Genomic DNA, 20261 nt, shown 5'->3' on the forward strand with positions numbered 1-20261 from the left:
GGTTACTGCCAGGTTAGCGCGGGACCCCTTACCACCACCTCAATGGGTGGCAGTAAGTGTTGCCCCCAAAATGGCCGCGTGACAACTGCTTCACTTGCCGCACAGCCAGAAAGAAACAAGGACCTGACTTTTACCTGCTGCGGTAAAAGGGGGCCTCGGTGTGCATCAAAAACATGCACTGATGCTAGCGCAGGCCTCCTTTTGTTACAGCTTTGTAAAAGGATCCCTTAGTGAGTTGTGAGTGAAAAATCTCAGTTAATGCCAATTAGTGGTGATAATTGCTTGTTAACATTCAATTAACAGCACTTATTAGCTAGTTAACCAATTAAGTTGTGTGCATTGTTACAGAATACACTTCGGTTTCCATGCGGATTTTCAGGCGCCATATACAGAATCTGGAAGTTAGTGCATATTCCGGTGCCCAGACAAACCCAAGTACAGCCAAATCTGCACGCAAATCCAAATTAGAGTCAATTAACATCAATAATTAATTTTATTGCTAACAGCTCATTAACTTTTTTTTTTCAATAATATTTTATAGAATTTTAGGAAAGTACATGGAAACTATAAAAATATGAAGACATAACAAGAAAAAGAGAAATACATTTGCACGTAGGTCTCGGGATTACGATGAAATTTGGGTGCTATTTATAGAATCCAGGGACAAGTGTATATTTGCGGCATTTATGTCACAGGGTTTTTTAGATTTTATGAAATTTGTTCTGTATTTTGCAATAAAAATTAACTTAGCTTCATAGGCTAGGTCCTCCTACATGGAGCTGTGCGTCAGGAAGAACTCAGAGGCATTCACGAGCCTTGCACAATGGCATTTTGCTTTCTGCTCTGTTCAGTGCTTATTAGTTATTTTGTACTCTCTAATTTAACAGTAGTTGCAGAGGTACTTGAGGAATATACAGTATCAGGCTTATTTTCGAAAGAGAAGGGGGCTATCATTCGACACAAATCGCAAGATGGGCGTCCTTCTCAAAGGGTCGCCCAAATCGGCATAATTGAAAGCCAATTTTGGGCATCCTCAACTGCTTTCCATTGCAGGAATGACCAAAGTTCACGGGATGTGTCAGAAGCATAGCAAAGGCAGGACTGGGGCATGCCTAACACATGGGTGTCCTCGACCCATAATGGAAAAAAGAAGGGCGTCCTTGACGAACACTTGGATGACTTTACTTGGTCCTTTTTTTCTTATGACCAAGCCACAAAAATGTGCCCTAAATGACCAGATGACCACCGGAGGGAATTGGGGATTACCTTCCCTTACTCCCCCAATGGTCACTAACCCCCTCCCACCCTCATGAAAAAATTGTAAATATATTTTTCCAGCCTCTATGCCAGCCTCAAATATCATACCCAGCTCCATGGCAGCAGTATGCAGGTCCCTGGAGCAGTTTTAGTGGGTGCAGTGCACTTTAGGCAGGCGGACCCAGGTCCATCTCCCCCTTCCTGTTACACTTGTGGTGGTAAATGTGAGCCCTTCAAAACCCACCAGAAACCCACTAAATTCACATGTAGGTGCCCCCCTTCACCCATAAGGGCTATGGTAGTGGTGTACAGTTGTGGGGAGTGGGTTTTGTGGAGCTCAGCACACAAGGTAAGGGAGCTATGTACCTGGGAGCAATTTCTGAAGTCCACTGCAGTGCCCCCTAGGGTGCCTGGTTGGTGTCTTGGCATGTGAGGGGGACCAGTGCACTACAAATGCTGGCTCCTCCCATGACCAAATGGCTTGGATTTGGTCATTTCTGAGATGGGCGTCCTTGGTTTTCATTATTGCCGAAAATTGGGGATGACCATCTCTAAGATCAACCTAAATTTCGTGCTTTGGGCGTCCCTGACCGTATTATCAAAACAAAAGATGGCCGCCCATCTTGTTTCGATAATACAGGTTTCCCCGCCCCTTCGCCGGGATGTCCTGCGAGGACGTCCTCAGGAAAACTTGGGCGCCCCATTCGATTATGCCCCTCTATGTCAACTAACTGATTTTGTGGCTGAGCACGGAATGTAAATTGTAGAGTAGCTTCTGGGAAGTTCATAGCACCAAGGCAGCATTGCTGTTGGTTGTGTATGTGCTTTGATGTCATTTACAGAAACGGGAGCTCATGCAATTAGTGATGCTTGACATAGCTTCAGCCTTTGGTACATTGGACTATGGCATTTTGGTGACTTGTTTGTAAACACTGGGGATAACGGAGACTATGTGGAGTTGGTTTAAGAGATGTTTACAAGGAAGAACCGAAAGGCGGTTCAAGGTGTTGAGGAATCAGATTGAAAGTTCTTGGATTCAAGTATCCGACAAAGACCTTCTTTGTTGGCCATGTTATTAAAAAAATCTTTGTTCAGCCAATTACATTAGTACTGGTGAAGCGAGGGTACTTACTTCATATGTATACTAATGATATCCAGGTTCTGATTGTTGCTGGACAGGTGGCGAATGTGCCTTCCCTAGTGGAGTCTTCGTTATATCTGGTGATTGGAGGGCATGGAATATTTTAGTATTAAATATAGCCAAGGTGGAGATTTTGTGGATTAGATGGAAGACATGGTAATTGACTAATATGGTCATTGATGGGGCCTCTATCCCACCATAGTGCAGGACTTGGGATTTAGGCTGGATTCTGTGTTTGCTAGTTAAGAACAGGTGAGGTCAGTAGTAGGTAGAGCATTCTAGAAGCTTCATCTTTTAAGACAACTGCGGTATTGGTTGCTCTTTCCTGATTTTAGATCTGTAATACAGGTGTTGGTATTGAGAGTTTTGATTATTTTAATATGCTGTATCTGGGGCTGATTTGGTTGGTTTTATGACTGCTTCAGATGATAGGAAAAGCTGCTGAAAGAGGATGTGATTTGATATACCACCTTTCTGTGGTTACAATCAAAGCGGTGTATATATTATGTTTATGATACTGTATTGTAAAATTGAATTCTTACAACAAATTACTTTCTCATGCATTATTCTTTGTTATGTATCCTATACTGTTTATTGTAAGCCACATTGAACTCAAACTTGTTTAGGATAATGTGGGATATAAATGTCACAAATAAATAAATATTATACACAGGTCCTTTTTTTGTACCTGGAGCAATGGAGGGTTAAGTGGTTTGCTGAGTCACAAGGAGCTGCAACGGGAATTGAACTCAGTTCCCAAGGTTCTTAGGCTGCTGCTCTAACCATTAGATGACTACTCTACTGACTAAGGTTAGCAAGTTTGATAAAATTTCACTTTAGCTGAAGTCTTTGCATTGGCTTCTGGTGTTGCAGCAAGTGAAAATTAAGACTTACCCCCTTATTTTCAAGCACTTGCATGGGGGTGAGTCGGGGTAACTGAGGGAGGTTCTGGACAGGACCACCTGGGGGGGGGGGTGGAGGGAGGCAAAATTCCCTGGACCTGGCTTCCAAGGTGTGGCCTGGTCCGGTGTCGACAAGCTTCTTCCTGCCTACCTGCTTCCAGGTCTGTCCTCTCCTGCTCCTGTGTGTCACCCAGGACCAGAATGATTACATTAGCGAGATATCGCGTTAATGCAATCATCCGGGTCCCAACTCCCGGCACAGACAGGAGCATGAGGGGACAGACTGTGGGAGCAGGCAGGAAGAGGCTTGCTGGCACAGGGCCTGGCCCCCCCCCCCCCCTTGGAGGTACAGACAGAAAGGTAAGGGGGTGGACGGGAGCAGCAGCACGAGTGTGTGTGTTGGGGGGGGCAGCATGCGGCTCAGCGGCTGTCCAGTTCCTCCCCAGGCCCGGTGTTCTGGTTCTGCCCCAGGCCTGGCTGTGTCTCTCAGCAACCCTGGCTCTGGAATGCTAGGCCTCACTGCAGTTGGTGGGCCGGTAACGATGTTTTCAGTTGCTGGCCATCTCTGTGGAACTTCTTGCCCGAGGCTTTCTGTCAAGATGGATTACAGTCAATTTCAGAGATAAAATGACGGGTTCTTTTTTATTGAGGCCTTTGGGTAGACTGAGGAGAAGCAATTAATGTTGAGTTTGGATGTATTTTTTTAGGGTTTGATAGTGGGCTTGTCTGTTTTATATTGGCATGTTCTCATTGCTTATGCACTTTTGTAACTCACCTTGAACATGGATTTGCAAAGTAGAATATTAATTAAATAGAGAAATAAACTAAAAAATCTTCATTTTCTCCAACATAATTTGAATTATAAAATGTACTTGAAGGCTTCATGCGCCACACCAAGGACAAGTGGGAGAATCTGTAGCTGTCAGGGCTCGTCTTATTTATTTTATTTATATGTTTAGTTGGTTACCTCTTTATGCGGTTTATGCCATTTTAGACATGCAGGGACTCTGGCCAGAAACTGGGGAGGGGGCTTCAAGGCCCAACTACAGACTATGCTTCTTTCAGCTTGAGGCCAGCTTGGGGCTCTCTGTGGCATGAGCACCAAGGCAAAATTGTCTGCCATCCCTTACATCCAGCCCTGGCAACTGTTCCTTGCATTTTCTTCCATATTCTCCACAGCAGCAGTTTGACCCAAGGTTTTCTTTTCTTATTTCCATCTGTAGGTTCTGTAGTTTCTGAACTTCCAATCATTCGTGCTAAGCACTTCTTGCACCGTGTGAGCTCTGTCCATCTGTCCAGGGCTCTGCTGGTCTTGGCGAGCTGCCTCAACCTCTACTCGCTGACTCTGTCAGTGCTGAGCTCTTAGCTTGGACCTGTTTTTGAACCTTCCCCTTCTTGCTGATGTTGGTTTCAGCAGTTTGCCTTTGCTCTCAGTGTCCTGCACTTCTATATTTATTTGATGAGAGCTTCTGAATTTTACCCTGTTTCTCTGGAAGTGGATCAGTCCCAGTATAGCCCAAACACCTCTTTCCCACTTCTGCAGGTCTCTTCTTCTTGTCCTCAGCCTGTGTATTTTCCTTTTCTATTAGTGTCCTGCTCATTTCTGTTCCTGTACCCAGGGACTTTTTCCCTTCCACAGTTTGCTCTTTTGCTGCAAGCATCTCACTTTCTTGATGAATTTGTCCGCTATTTCTATTTCTTTACTCCCTTTAATGTGCTATTCTTCTTCTACCAATGGCTTCTTTAACTCATTTCGTACTTGCATTTTCATCCCTTTATGTATTTATGTATGTATGGCACACTATTTCCTCCCTCACCTCTTCTCACTACCTGACTTGGCAGCCATCTTGTCTTCCAAACAAGGCAGTATGTACGAGGGAAGCTTGTCCTGCTGCAGCCCTTGCTGCACTCATTCCAGGGTGGACCAGTGTGTATATAGTTTGCACTGCTGCTGACTATATTGTCCAGGGGTAATTCTATAACTAGGTGCCCATAAGATTTCCAAAAGCATGCCTATTTTATAAAGACAGTTTCAATCTGTTCCAATAAATCTATTGGAAAAGTGGATTTCAAACCCAAGGGCTCATATCACAAGAAAAAGCCCTTCATTATAGTTTCATCATCAGTCCGATCATCCACCTTTTTCTATAGTTATACACCACAATTCTACTGTCTCTTTCTTACATATTCACAAATATTTAAATATCATATATTTTTTCAAAAAACATTTCCCAATATAATTCCTAACTTTTGACCATCAAATTCACATGAGATCAGTTATATTTTTCTCCCAGCATTCTGGATCCAGGTTCCAACATAATGTCATATCTTGCATTTGGCTCTTCATCAGGGAACAGGGACTCCAAACTTCATCAGTCCATATTTTCTACATATATCCTAAGAGTAGATGGTGACAGCATCTTATAACTATCCACATGACTCAGCTAATCAATCAAATTACAGCATCACACAATCATTTTTGATCCCACCAGTCAACAAATAAGGAATATCTATTCTAACTCTAAATTTAATCCAAGGGGCTGCAAAGTCAGTAATTTAAAAATCCACATTTCCTCCTGGTAATTAAACTGATATAACCTATATCTTCCACACCAATCTTCCTATACAGAATCAATGATTCTCCAATGCATTTCATTAAGTTAATGACTGACCAGTGAGGCTGATCAATTCTCAGCACATAATCTCCCTGATTCTATACAAGTCACCAAAAATTGCGGACGCAATTTAATTGAATGATGAGCTAATTAGTACCAACAATTGGCTTCTTAACAAGCAACTATTGGCACTAATTAGATTTAATTGGGATTTGTGCACCTAAATTTAGGTGCAGGACCAACACCTAACTTTTACACATGTGTAATACAGGCACAGAAATGGGAGGGTCATGGTCAGAATGGGGGTGTTCCTAGCATTTACGCGCGTTGTTATACAATATGGGGGGGGTTACGTGTCCAATCTAGGCATATATATTTGCAGTTGGTGCAAATGGCCAAGCCTAAAGTTAGGTGAGATTCCCAGGCATAAGCACTATCCTATAAACCATGCCTAACTTTAAGCGCAGCATATAGAATAACACTGTTTTTGGTGCCATGTATAGAATTCACTCCAATGTGCTTTGATGTTTATTTAATCTGAGTCTCATACGTCTTGATATTTGACCCACATACACCAAATCACACAAATTACAACTTCTGAATTACAGTTGGTCGAAAACTTTACTTTTGGAATTTAGAATCTAAGCACTAATGCTATTGTTGCATATCAATGAAGCACACATTTGGAGAATGCCGTTTGTCATAAATACTTATCTTATATACTGCCTGCCAGCTCAGAAACTGCAAAAGCGGTGTACATTCAGGTGTGGCAGGTATTTTCTGTCCCTGGAGGACTCACAGTCTTACCTGAGGCAATGGAGGTTAGTTGACTTGACTGAGGTAACAAGGAGTGGCAGTGTGATTTGGTAGTTCCGTCCTTCAGACAAGTGAGGTACGATACCACCCATCAATGCATGTTTTCCATCGTAGGGTCCAACCTTTGGAATTCTTTGCCCCTTCATTTCTGCACTCAGACCTCTCTGGATAAGTTTAAATCCAAGCTTAAGACCTTTTTATTTGATGATGCCTTTAGTGAATTGCTCTTATCTTCTGGTTCTCTTATTATGGACTCTGAGGCACCTCCCAGTGTTCAAGCTATTACCTTGAGCCTCTTTTCTCTTCCTCTTTTTCCTTTCCTCTTCTCTTTCCTGTACTAATTGTGGTTCCCTTTCTTTTTACCCTCACTATTTTATTTCCTTTCCTGACATTACCCTCCTGTTTAATGTATTAATATTGTAAACCGCTCAGATAACTTGTGATGGGCGGTATACCAAGCGTTTAATAAACCTGAGAACTTGGAACCAGGCTCCCCTGTTTTTTAACCCACTATTCTTACACTCCATTTGATATGAGAACTCCCAGCTTGATGATTCTAAGATGGGCACTATCCCCCAGATTCTATAAATGGTGACCAAAGTTCTGCGCACAAATCAGCACACGTAGCCAATTTGCAAAGGGAACAAGTGGTTAACAAGCCAATCAGCACCGGTAATTGGATGTTAATAAGCAATTAACGACATTAATTGGGACTAATTAGGATTTAGGATTTACGCACATAACTCGTTAAGCTTATTCTATAAATTGATGCACGTAAATCGCACCTTGTGGATCTCAAAAGGGGGCATGGTCAAGGGAGGGTCATCATGGGCATTCCTAAAATTTACATGCAGTGTTATAGAAGATGCCCGATCCACACCTAAATTAGTCATGCACTTTTTCACCAGGTTTTAATTGGCATAAATGGCCGTGATGAACTTTAGTCAAGGAATGGGCGCTTTACGTATTCTATAAACTGCACCTAACTTTAGGTGAGGTTTATAGAATAGCACTAAGGGGCCCTGTTACCAGGGGTGTAGCCAGACTTCGGCGGGAGGGGGGGCCAGAGCTTGAGGTGAGGGGGCACATTTTAGCCCCCCCACCATTGCCGCCGACCCTCCCGCCATTGCTGCCAACATCGCCCGCCCGCCAGTCATTGTCGACCCTGCCCCCGCCGCCGACCTGCTCAACCCCCTCCTGTCGCCAACCCGCTGTCGCCTACCTTTGCTGGCGGGGTCCCCAACCCCCCGCCAGCCGAGGTCCTCCTCGGAAAAAGGCTTCCTTCTGTTTCTGACGTCCTGCACATATGTGCAGGACATCAGAAACAGAAGGAAGCCTTTTGCGAGGAGGACCTCAGCTGGCGGGGGGGGGGTTGGGGTCCCCCGCCAGCAAAGGTAGGCGACAGCGGGTTGACGGCGGGTTGGCAGCGGGAGGGGGGTTGGGCGGGTCGTCGGCAGGGGGGCCAGGGCCAAATCTACGGGGGCCCAGGCCCCCCCCCAGGCCCCACGTAGCTAAGCCACTGCCTGTTACTAAACTGTGGTAAAAGGGACCCTGTGCTAGCGGTGGCGGTTGTTTTTCCCCCTCGCTGAGGCCCTTTCACCGCCGCGGGTAAAAAAGCCGAAAAAAGAAATGGCCGTGAGGTAAGATTGCTCTTATCATGTGGCCATGCAGAGGGGAGAACTTACCGCAACCCACTGAGGTGGCGGTAAGGGCTCCTGCACTAATCCGGTGGTAACCAGCCAACACGTGGCACTGCCCAATTACTGCCGGCTAACCCCGTGCGGAAATATTTTTCAAACATTTCTGCTAGCGTTGGGCCGGTGGTAGTTCTGATTGCTGCTCTGGGATTACCGCTACTTAATAAAAGCGCCCCTAAGTGCGGTTTAATTTGGCGCCGATTTATTTGACAGCATATGTAGAATCTAGTCCTATGTGTTTGGTCTTTTTCAATACTGCTCTTCTACTGTAGTGACAGAACAATGGAGAGACTAATGTGAAATTGAAAAGTAAAGTTTTTGACCAACTGTTGATCAGAATTTGTAATTTATGTGATTCTATGGCCTTGCGATTCGGTGTATGTGGGTCGAACCTCAAGATGTATGAGACTCAGATTAAATGAATGTTGAAGCTGATTACACACTGAAAATCGATTATCCCCCATTGGTCAATCATCGGCCTGAACAGGTCATAAATCAGCCATGTGTAAGTTTGATTTTTCACCAAGGAACTTTCAGTAGCTGGGATTCATGTTCTCATACTGTGACTGAGAACGGAGGGTCTGTGAACAAATGCTCCATGCTTTCCGGAATGCCAGCACAGCTTAGCGTTAGATATTCCTATCCCTCCCCCCCCCCCCCCCCCCCCCCCCCCCATGTTCAGCCCATGGTGGTCAGCGTTTAAAAAAATCAGCTATTTAGTGGCAGTATCCCGATAGTGGTTGCTGCTGAGTATTTGGATAGAGCGGTGAGGTCCCAGCACTATCTGGAGGGCAGTAATATCCAGTGTTATCTGGAAAGCTTATCTGGATAGATTTAGGGCAGCCCTTATGCTGCCCTCAGAGGCGCCAAGAGAGGAGGCAGGGCCGGGATCTCTCTCTCTCTCCTGCTCCTGTCGGGACCCGACAGGAGCAGGAGAGAGAAAACTCCAGCACTGGGCCCCCCTTGGAGGCTGGGGAGGATCCGGAGCTTCCTCCAGCACTACTCTCCTGCTCATTGCTGAGCGGCAGCTTTTCCTTTCAGAAGCACATGCTTGGTTTTGAAACCGAGCATGCCCTGAGAGGAAAAGCAGCCGCAGGGGTAGGCAGTCAGCACTGGAGGAAGACGTCTTCTGCTGGTGGGGCCTCGGGATCCCCGCCAGGCGCCAGCCAAGGTATTTTAATCCTATTTTGGGGGTGGCAGTGGCAGCGATGGAGGGGGGTGACAGTGGCCATGCCCTGGGCCTGGCGGCGGCGGCCGCCCTGCCCAGTTCAGTTTCTCAGTGGCCCTAGCTGCCCTAAGCTATCCAGACAGTTATCCAAGTAGTGATGCTGAAAATTGCTGCTAAGTGGATAACTCTGGTCTCTGCCCCACTCTGCCTTAGCACTATTACCCCTGGGATTCTATATATTGCACTGAGACTTCCAAGTGAAAATCGAAGCGTGCTCTATAACAATGAGCGTAACTTAATTGGTTAACTTGGATGTTAATTGGATGTTAACCAGCAAATATTAGGACTAACTGGCATTAATTAAGATTTACACGCAAAACTCACTAAGCGTATTCTGTAACATGGTGCGCGTAAATTCTAAGTTGCATAGATCAAAAGGGGTGTGTTCAGGGGCGGGGCATGGGCATTTCTAAAATCTATGCACATTACTATAGAATTTAGGTGTCGGGATTTACACTAAGTAAAACATGGCCTAAATGGATGTGACCAAATTTGGTTGCATGGATAGACGCTCGCCATATTCTATATACTGCAAGGAAATTTAAGCCTAATCTATAAAATTTAGGCATACTGTAGAGATTACGCCTAGGCATATTTTTTTTTGCGTGGAGGGTTTTGGTCAAATATGTAGAATTTAGCCCCACATGGGTAAATGTTATTCTAAACACTTTCATGGGTAATAGACATGTACATGTTAGCAACTAATTTACAAAACTAATTGTTAGCACTATAAAATTAGTGCTAACAATTATGCGTCCATTACATGTGTAAATATTTAGAATAATGGCATTTACATGTGTATGTATCAAGTAAAATTACAAATTACAGAAAGGAAGAGAACTCAATTATCAATCCAAAAACAAACTCTCCCATACATATGAATTGGCCAGCGTTTCGCATATAAGCTGCCTCAGGGTTTAACAGGGAAGGTCCAAGAAAACAACAGGGTAACCGATCTGCAAACTCCAAGATGGAAACAACAAAAAAAAAGCAGATATGTGGATAAAAAAAACAATATTTATTTAAAATAGGTTAAAATAACATTAGAAAGCCCGACACAGGCCGTGTTTCGCCCAACTGGGCTGCATCAGGGGCTACAAGACAAACAATTGTATTCACATTAGTAATTTAAAATTAAAATATAAAATACCTAGCTAAAATTATAATCTCAGCTGATAATACTGAACACCATAAAAAGTGAAAAGATATATAAAAATCTGTAAAATATCATCAAGAAATCATAAATATATATACTAGTCATACAAATTTAGCACAATATAAAAATATGTATGTCATACATAACCTTAAATATGAATTATATACATATTGTAATTAAATGGTCAAGTCTTTTAATTAAAAAATTATAATAATAATCACTTCATATATATATATATATATAAATATATATATATATATATATATATATTTTTTTTTTGTTCATGGTGTTCAGTGTTATCAGGGTTTAACAGGACAGACTAGACCCTATACTATCTTAGTTGAGTTTTAAGGTACTTCACTCTTCAACTTATATACCAAATGTTGGCCATCATCAGTGTTTATATGCAGATAAGTGCATTTCTTTTGACTTTCATATATACATAAGTACATAAGTAATGCCACACTGGGAAAAAACCAAGGGTCCATCGAGCCCAGCATCCTGTCCACGACAGCGGCCAATCCAGGCCAAGGGCACCTGGCGTGCTTCCCAAGCAATATTTTTGCATTGTGCAGAGCTCTGTTTTAAGAGAGAAGGTTTTTTATGACGATGAGGTTTTTACCTTTAAATCCCTGTTGCTTTGAAATATAGCGAGGGTGTGGTTCTGAGGCTTTTTCTCTCTTCTCTACTCATCTCAGTTATCTGTATTATTAAAACATGATGTAAAAATGTTTTTGTATACCTATTTAATGTATATGTAGAAGAGAGTTTGTTTTTGGATTGATTTACATGGGTATGTGCATATATGCATATGTAAATGCCAAATTTCTGTCTAAGCTTTATTCAGTAAGGGGGTCTTTCACTAAGCCGCGGTAGCATTTTTAGCTTGCGGTAGAAATCAGTTGGTGGTAAATACTGAGACGCCAATATGAATATACTACTACTACTACTACAAAACATTTCTACAGCGCAACCAGTCATACGCAGCGCTTCACAATTGAACATGAAGAAAGACAGTCCCTGCCCAAAAGAGCTTACAATCTAAATCAGGACAGACAGACAGTACAAATAAGGGATAAGGGTAGGACAGACAGATAGGACACATAGGGAAAGGGATTATTGAAGAGAGGAAGACAAGATAAAGGTATGAGCAAGTGACAAGTTAGGAATCAAAAGCAGCATCAAACAGGTAGGCCTTTAGCCCGGATTTGAAGGTGGCCAGGGATGAAGCTTGACATAATGGCTCAGGAAGTCTATTCCAGGAATAAGGTGCGGCGAGATATAAGGAACGGAGTCTGGAGTTAGCGATATGATATAATATAATATAATGGCATCTCAGTGTTTACCGCCAGCTGATTTCTACATGAACTAAAAACCTCTATGGCGGTTTAGTAAAAGACCCCCTAAATACATATATAACCTACATAGTATGTATTTGCAAGGGAGTGTACACAGGGAGGTGAATGTGGATGAAACCATCTATAAAATTGTAAACTGATGTGAAGGTCCCTCACCTTAGGGCGGTATATCAAACCCTTTTTTTTAGTTCAAACCATTTGTTGTTTATAATGAAAATATCATTTATTAAACACGGAAACTCTAGCTGTTGTCTCCCACGAGACTACCACTAGAGCTCATGGTGGCCATTTTACATATGGAGCCATTAGGGGCAGGAGTGAGTGGGATTTGCTTCCTGAGCATGATTTAAGCAAGCAGGCGCCTTTCATACTCACTTAAATCATTTTGAATATCAGGCCCTCTGTTAATTTTTCTGTAGCGAGGCCTCATCTCCAAATTAATTCAGCAGGCTGCATGGTAGGACAGGAAAAGCTTATTCCTTATTCTTGTAATCTTCCTCTCATCCCTCCATTTTGGAGAATATGGGGAAAACCAATTTCTTAAAAGAATTACTCTTCCCCAGGCTATAGTAGAGAAACCTTTAGAAGTGCTAAGAGACACAAATAATTCATGAAATGATGATGGAGTCTCTTGTCGATGATGATGTTTTAGGTTTTAGCAGCTAATTTATTTTTATTTTGTATTCATTAGTAAGATCAGTCCTTGACTTTAGATTTAGATTTGAACTTAGATATTTACCCCCCAATATTCAGCACTATTCAACTGGCCAGAAACGGCTCCTGGCCTTTTAAATAGCATTTAGCCAGCTAACCACTAAAATCCAGCAGGAGATAGCCGGTTATCTCTGCTGAATATTAGCGATTAGTGCATATCCCCAGGTTCTATATAGCCTGCCTAGAGATCCGCACTGAAATCGGCATGATTCTACAGGGGTGTAGCCAGACAGCCAATTTTGAGTGGACCTGAGCCCAAAATGGATGGGCACGGAATTCAGCCCCTCCTAGCCCCCCCCCCCCCCCATCTGCTCTACTCTCTGCTCTCCCCTACCTTCAAACACAAAATATTAAATACCTGAGCTGGTGGATATCCCCAGACTGTACCAGCTGAAGATTTCTTCCTCGGGCAGCCAGTGCTCTTCCTAACAGCAGCTGGCAATACTTGAATTGAGCTGACGTCGCTGCCAGTAGTCCGTCCATGCTCAGTGCTTCTACCTGGTGAAAACTGAGCATGTGCAGAGGGGCCGATGTGTGATGCCAGCTGCCATTTGGAAAGGCATTGGCTGCCTGATGAGGAGGAAATATTTAGCTGAGGGGTTTGAGGATTCCCACCAGCCACAGCAAGAGAGCCACAATTTTGGGTGGGCCTAAGTACAAATTGGATGGGCCACAGCCCACACAGGCCCACCTGTAGCTACGCCACTGGGATTCTATAACAATGTGAGCAGCTTAACAAGCCAATCAGCGCTGATACATAAGTACATAAGTATTGCCATACTGGGAAAGACCAAAGCAGTGGCGTAGCCAAGGGTGGGCTTGGGTGGGCACTTAACCAGCAAAAATGAGCACTAATTGGCATTGATTAGAATTTAGGCGCACAACTTGCTAAGCGTATTCTGTAACGACATGCGCCGAACTTCTAGTGTGCGCAGGCAAAAAGGGGCATGATTATGGCGGGGAAGTGGGCATTTCAAAATTTGCACGCCTAGTTTACGAATATAGCCCAGTGTGCCTAAATCTATGTGCCTGGATTTATGCCTTGTTTTTGTTGGTATAAATGGATGCTCATATATTTAGGTGCTGAAATATCAACTAAGTGTGTTTATAATCGATATCCTAGGCACCGATTATAGAATATGCTTAGTTGGCACTGTTTTCAGCGCCGATTTTGTAGGCCCCATATATAGTAACTAACTGGCTATATCGTGTGATATAGCCAACTATCCATGAATATTCAAGAACTGGGTGGCATGTAGCAATCCTATCTTTGCCTGCTATAACCGGCCAGCGCTGAATACCAACATAGCCGGTTAAGTTACAGTCGGCCAAAAAAAAAGGTTATTCAATGCTGGTCACCAGAAACAGCATGACATTAAATATCTGGGGTCAGCATCAACTGCGTCACTTATTCAGGCTGCCTCCTGCCGGCTGAATAGTGGGCCCTTAAGCCTCAGTATTCAAAGGCATTTATCAAGATAATGGATACCCAATCTGTAGAAGTTCTTTGTTGGGATAAATACTCTGGATTTTCAGTGGTACTATACAGTTAATACAGCTGAAAATCATTATGGACCGCCCTGCATAGTGCTGGAGCCAAGCAAGGGTGGAGCATGGGCACTTTTGAAAATTATACAGATAGGACCAGATTCTGTAAATTTTTATTACATTTGTACCCCATGCCTTCCCACTCATGGCAGGCTCAATGCAGCAGGCAATGGAGGGTTAAGTGACTTGCCCAGAATCACAAGGAGCTGTCTGTGCGGGGAATCGAACTCAGTTCCTCAGGACCAAAGTCCACCACCCTAACCACTAGGCCACTCCTCCACTCAATGACATCTAAATGACATCTAAAATCTAGATGCGGCTGAAAAAAGAGCTTATTTTTTATATTATATTCTATATAATCCCTGGGATTCTATATTGCATGCCTAGAGTTATGCATGGTTATTGGGTGGTTACTCAATTAAGTAGCACATGTAAATTGGACACGTGTCCAATTTAACTAGAGCTAGTTGCCAAGCCTTATATAGAATCCGGGGGATTCAGCCCACTATCTGGATAGCTATCAACTAACTTTAAGGTAGCAAGAAAAGCTGTCCTAAAATTATCCAGATATCTCTCTGGATAGCAGTGAAGTTTGCCACTCTGCACTTCTATTCAGCACCACTTTCTGTCCAGACAGCGGCACTGAATATACATGCAGAATTCATGTGCCGGCATTTAAATAAAAAACAACCACAACTTTAAATATCCTGTCTTTCCTGGACCTCAATGTAGACTTGCCAATGAGACCACAACTGGCACACTTGATGAACTTGTACAGTTGACCTTTCTTCTCTCATTCGTTCTTCATTTGGTCTTGTGTTCACTTCGTTTGCAAGCTTTGGATGTTAAATGATCGAGCTGCTCTCTTTCTGCCCCTGCCCAAGGCTATGTTCTCCCAACTGCAGAGGTCTACCTGGCAGATTTCAAAGTTGTACTTGAGAGTGTCCTTGATCGAAGGCACCATCATCTTCTTTGTGATCTGTGCTCAGTTTTCACGTTTCATTGGAGGATACACATGGGAATTCTGGAGATTTCACCACCATTCCCTCCTCACTAGGAATCTGGCACCTTTCAAGACTCCTCTATGGCAGATTCTAATTTGCCAATTATATTGCAGATGAGTCTCAGGGAGTGGTGATGGCATTGTTCAAACTCCTTGTGTTGTTTGCAACATAGAAGACAATAATCAAGAGTTTATATGGGTAAAAGTCTGTGGTTTGCTTATTACCCCATGACTGTGACTTAAGCTATTTGTGCTGGGTGACAGCACACTTAGGAATATGTACTAATTTGAAACATGTTGTTTGGTGTTGGGTTGTTTTTTTCTGTCTGGAATGACAGGATGTGCAAGTGTATTCTATAACATAGCTGAATACCCATGTAGAATGCATGAACACATTTATATGTTCCTCAGAGCAGGTGTAAACTGTAAATGTGTGCATGAGGCTAGTTGTGCTAGTGAGGCTAGTTCTGGGTGCCTTTGTACCAGATTAAGAACATAAGAATAGCCATACTGGGTCAGACCAATGGCCTATCCAGTCCAGTATCCTATTTCCAACAGTGGCCAATCCAAGTCACAAGTACCTGGCAGAAATCCAATTAGTAGCAGCATTCCATGCTACCAATCCTAGGGCAAGCAGTGGCTTCCCCCATGTCTATCTCAATAACAAACTATGGACTTTTCCTCCAGGAACTTGTCCAAACCTTTTTAACCCAGATACGCTAACCGCTGTTACTATATCCTCCGGCAAAGAGTTCTAGAGCTTAACTATTCGTTGAGTGGAAAAAATATTTCTTTCTATTTGTTTTAAAAGTATTTCCATGTAACTTCCTTGAGTGTCCTCTAGTCTTTGTACTTTTGGAACGAGTAAAAAATCGATTCACTTCTACTCATTCTACTTCTGTTGATCACCGTTTTGCCTCTCCATTTGACCATCTTACGTATGAGTGCTGTCATAAATCAGGACCACAGTGTTCATCATTCACATCCATACAGCATTATGGACTATACTCAGTGTACTGGTAAATTTTTAACAATGGGCTCTCTCCCCAGGCATAGCCAGCCATGCAATCTAGGGAAGGCCCAGGGGTGGATGGGGTGGAGGCAATGCATTCCTCTTCCCCCCCCCCCCCCTTGTGGGCACACTAGGCATACTTTTGTTGTTAGGGATGCCGTGTCCCGCCAGCTAAATAAATGGACTGCCATCGCTCACCGCTGCTTGTTTCCGGCTCTGAGCAGCATGTTGGAACTTCTTGCATATAAGTGAGAATTCCCGGCATGCTGTTCAGAGCCAGAAACAAGCAATGGGGGGGGGGGGGGGGGGGGGGTGGCAGGAGTCTATTTATTTGGCTGGTGGGCCTCAGCATCCCCACCAGCAATGTAAAAGGGAGTTCAAGAGGGGGCCCCCCCAGCCCAAATGTTGGGAGCTAGTTGTTAAAATAGCCACAGGGAGCCTACTTTAACAACCGGCTCTTAAAATTCTTAAAAACAAATGGTTCTCGTGAGCCACTGTGAGCCGGCTCCAGACACCACTGACTATATTGCTGGCTGGTACACTTCACAAATGCAGGCAAACTGCAATATAAGGGTAAATTAAACTCTTTAATGACATTTAAAGCAAGCATGTGCACATGCCTTGTCTCTCTCTTCAGGCATAGGACTCAGTAGTTGCATAAATCAGTTTCTAATCTAACTGTAATTAAACAAATGAAAAACTACTTGTGTCAGGCCTCAACAAACCACTATTGCACAGGAGGGTCAGTCTGAAGTTAAAATCAAACTGACAGAAGCCTGGCTCCTGCCAAGCCTCAGAATTACTCAATGTTACAAGGAAAACCCTTCTCCTATCTCAGTCAACTATCTGGTCTGCAGGCAATTGGTCCTTGAGACACCTTGCAAGCCTTCTCTTCCTGCTCTAGGTCTCTGTCTGGATTTTGCTCTGGGTTTTTCATTCTGTCCAGTTGGACCCCATTTTCTTGGCTCAGCAGTCTAGCTAGCTTTCTTTTAATGTGCCCTGTGAGGGAGTGCACTTAAGGAGAATTGTGTTTACCCTATTCCATCACAGGCAGATTTAGAGTGAAGAAAAGAGGTTAGGAGCTTAGCAGTAATTTTCAACATATAAATTAGACTCATAAATCTAGGCAAATGAATGACAGACCTAAATTTATAAGCATAACTTTGAAGATCCTAATTTAAGATGAAATTTCAGCTACAAACTGAGGCTTCTAAGTTTGACTGAAAATAGGACACAATTTAGAAACCTAAGTTAGGTATCTAAATTTAAGAGCTCTTCATTGCTGGTTGAATTAGGCCCAGATATTCAATATGGTTCTTATGTGTTTCCTGGCTGATATTCAGCTGGCACCCACATAAGACACTTATGCGGGTGCTGGCTGAATATCAGCAAAGACTTATATAAGAGAACTCCCCTCCTTTCTGGTCCAGATGCTCCTCCCACAGTTCTGGTCTCCCCCAGCCATGGGTCCTCCTAATTCCCACACCAAAAGCAATACTCCCTGAGTCCCTTCAATAGCAGTGACCCCTGTCAAGTGTCCAACACCCACCTCCCCCCCCCCCCAAGAGTTGATACCCTCCCAGACCATTCCAATGTGCTTCCCTTCCTCCCTTTTAAGAACCCGATACACCCACCCATAGATCCCCAGGCCTACTTTTGTATCTTTGGTGGTCTAGTAAGATTATCAAGGCAGGAGTGAACCTCACTTGCCCCTGCCTATTCTGGCTCTGGCCACAAAATAGCTACCATAATGTCAAGTGGTAGACTACTGCTAGAGGTTGTGGTAGATATTTCTTCAACCAAGGAGTGACTAGGGTTTGTTCCTGCCCCAGTGACTCCCCAAGACGACCAGATATACAAAGGTAGGACTGGAAGGGCCTACAGATGGGTGAGTGGGGTCTCAGGGAGAAGGGCTACTAGTTGCGGTGGGGTCAAGGAGAGATCTGCTATTGAGGAGGTTGAGGTGGGTGGTTCAGCCCTTGTTGTTGGAGGGGAAGGTTGGGAGGGAGAATGTTAAGCCATTATCTAACGCTATCTGGGCATTGGTTGATATTCAGTTCCGGTGTCCAGATAGCTAAGCAGCCAAATATAGGACTGTTTTTATGTGGTTCTATCTGCCCAGTTACCTATATGGGCACTGATACTGAATATCACTGGTGCCTGGATAAGTATTGGCATCACCCAGACTCCTCCCTGGACCACCCCAGCACTACCTGAATAGTACAGGGCCATTTAAGTGCCACAGAATATTAGTGGTTAGCCAGTCCCAAGTGATTTAACTAGGCAGGAGTCTTTCCTGCCTGCTTAAAATTGCTTTGAATATTGACCCCCTCAGCTTTATTTGATTTTTTTTTGTTGAGTCTAAGACCCAGTGTTTCCCAGATAAAAGAATCTGTCTGTCACATCCAGTGAATAAGAAAATGTGGTGGGAGCTTTCTTTGGGAGGACAAGAGGGAGGAGAATGCCATGAAACGTTTTGGTGGCAGGTAGGAAGGGTGAATGCTATAAGGGCTTTGAAAGAGGAGAGAGAATATGAGAAGGGTGAATTCTATAAGAACTTCTTTGAGGGGGTGTAGTGAGACCTTTTGGATGGGGAGTATATGGTGAATAAAAAAATTGAGAGGTTTTTGGTAGATAAGGCAGAGTGTGGAGAGGATGTGTGAGAGCTTTGTGGTATTTGGAAGACAGTACGTGAGAAGAGCATTTCTGGAGTGGTGGTGATGGAGGTGGTAGCAGGGATGTGAGGAGAGCTTATATGAGAATTGAGGAAATTGAAGATTTATTTATTGGGATTTAGTAACTGCCTTTATGAAGAGATTCACCCAAGGCGGTGTACAGCAGGTACAGTTTAACATAAAACTTACAATTTTGTTAACAGCATAACAATAGTAAAAATTGCCAAATACAAACATGAATACAATAGGTAAACTTTAGAGCAGCAAATTAAAACCTAATAATAGGACTACCATGATATAGTATCAAAACTATACACATTTAACAGCACTGAATTTCAAATAACAGAGATATAATAGGATGTCAGCACAATACTAAAGAAACATCTAATAAGCACACATTAGAACATTCATATAACATAGATTTGATATAGAAAGAACAGGAACCGAATAAAGGGGATGGAGTTGAGAGCAAAGGGTTGAAGTGAAGAGGAGAAAGGTCCAGGAATGGTAGAAGGGAAGCAAGTACCCTGAATAAAAGGGTGGGGGAGGAAGAAAGAAATGGGACTGATTATGGAGTGGAGGGAGAAAGGACCCATGGTGAGGGGAAGAAGACAGGGGATGGGGCATGAGCAAAGATGGGACTTCACAGGAAGAAAGGAATGAGCAATGGAGGAGAGAGGAGAAAGAGGTCAAAGGAGAAGGAGGAATGACAAGAAGAAAGTGGAGCAAGGAGGAAGAGGAGAAGAGAGCAGGAAGAGAGAAGGAAAAAAAGTATTAACGTATCTAATCTGAACAAAAGACCACAAGAAGAATGAAAACTTAAACAGGATAAAGACATCAGCAAGAGAGAGACGGAAAGAGAGAAACAGAGAGAGAGAGAGGGAACAAACAAATAACAGAAATGAGACTAGAGAATGAAAATAAAGACTGTAAACCATACAAATGAGCTAGTGTCGGCAAAGATCGGGACATTATTTTATTATCTGTTAAAAAAATATTAATAGCTCATCTGTATAAAGTATCCAGGGACCCAGCTGAAAGTCTCTGGTTGTAATATGCCTCCCACACAGAATTTACATATTGATAACATCTGGATTTTGTTGACTGATTAGAATTTTTCCGGTGCATAATTAAATCAC

Source organism: Microcaecilia unicolor, chromosome 11 (assembly GCF_901765095.1).
Source record: "Microcaecilia unicolor chromosome 11, aMicUni1.1, whole genome shotgun sequence".
Taxonomy (NCBI): Eukaryota; Metazoa; Chordata; class Amphibia; order Gymnophiona; family Siphonopidae; genus Microcaecilia; species Microcaecilia unicolor.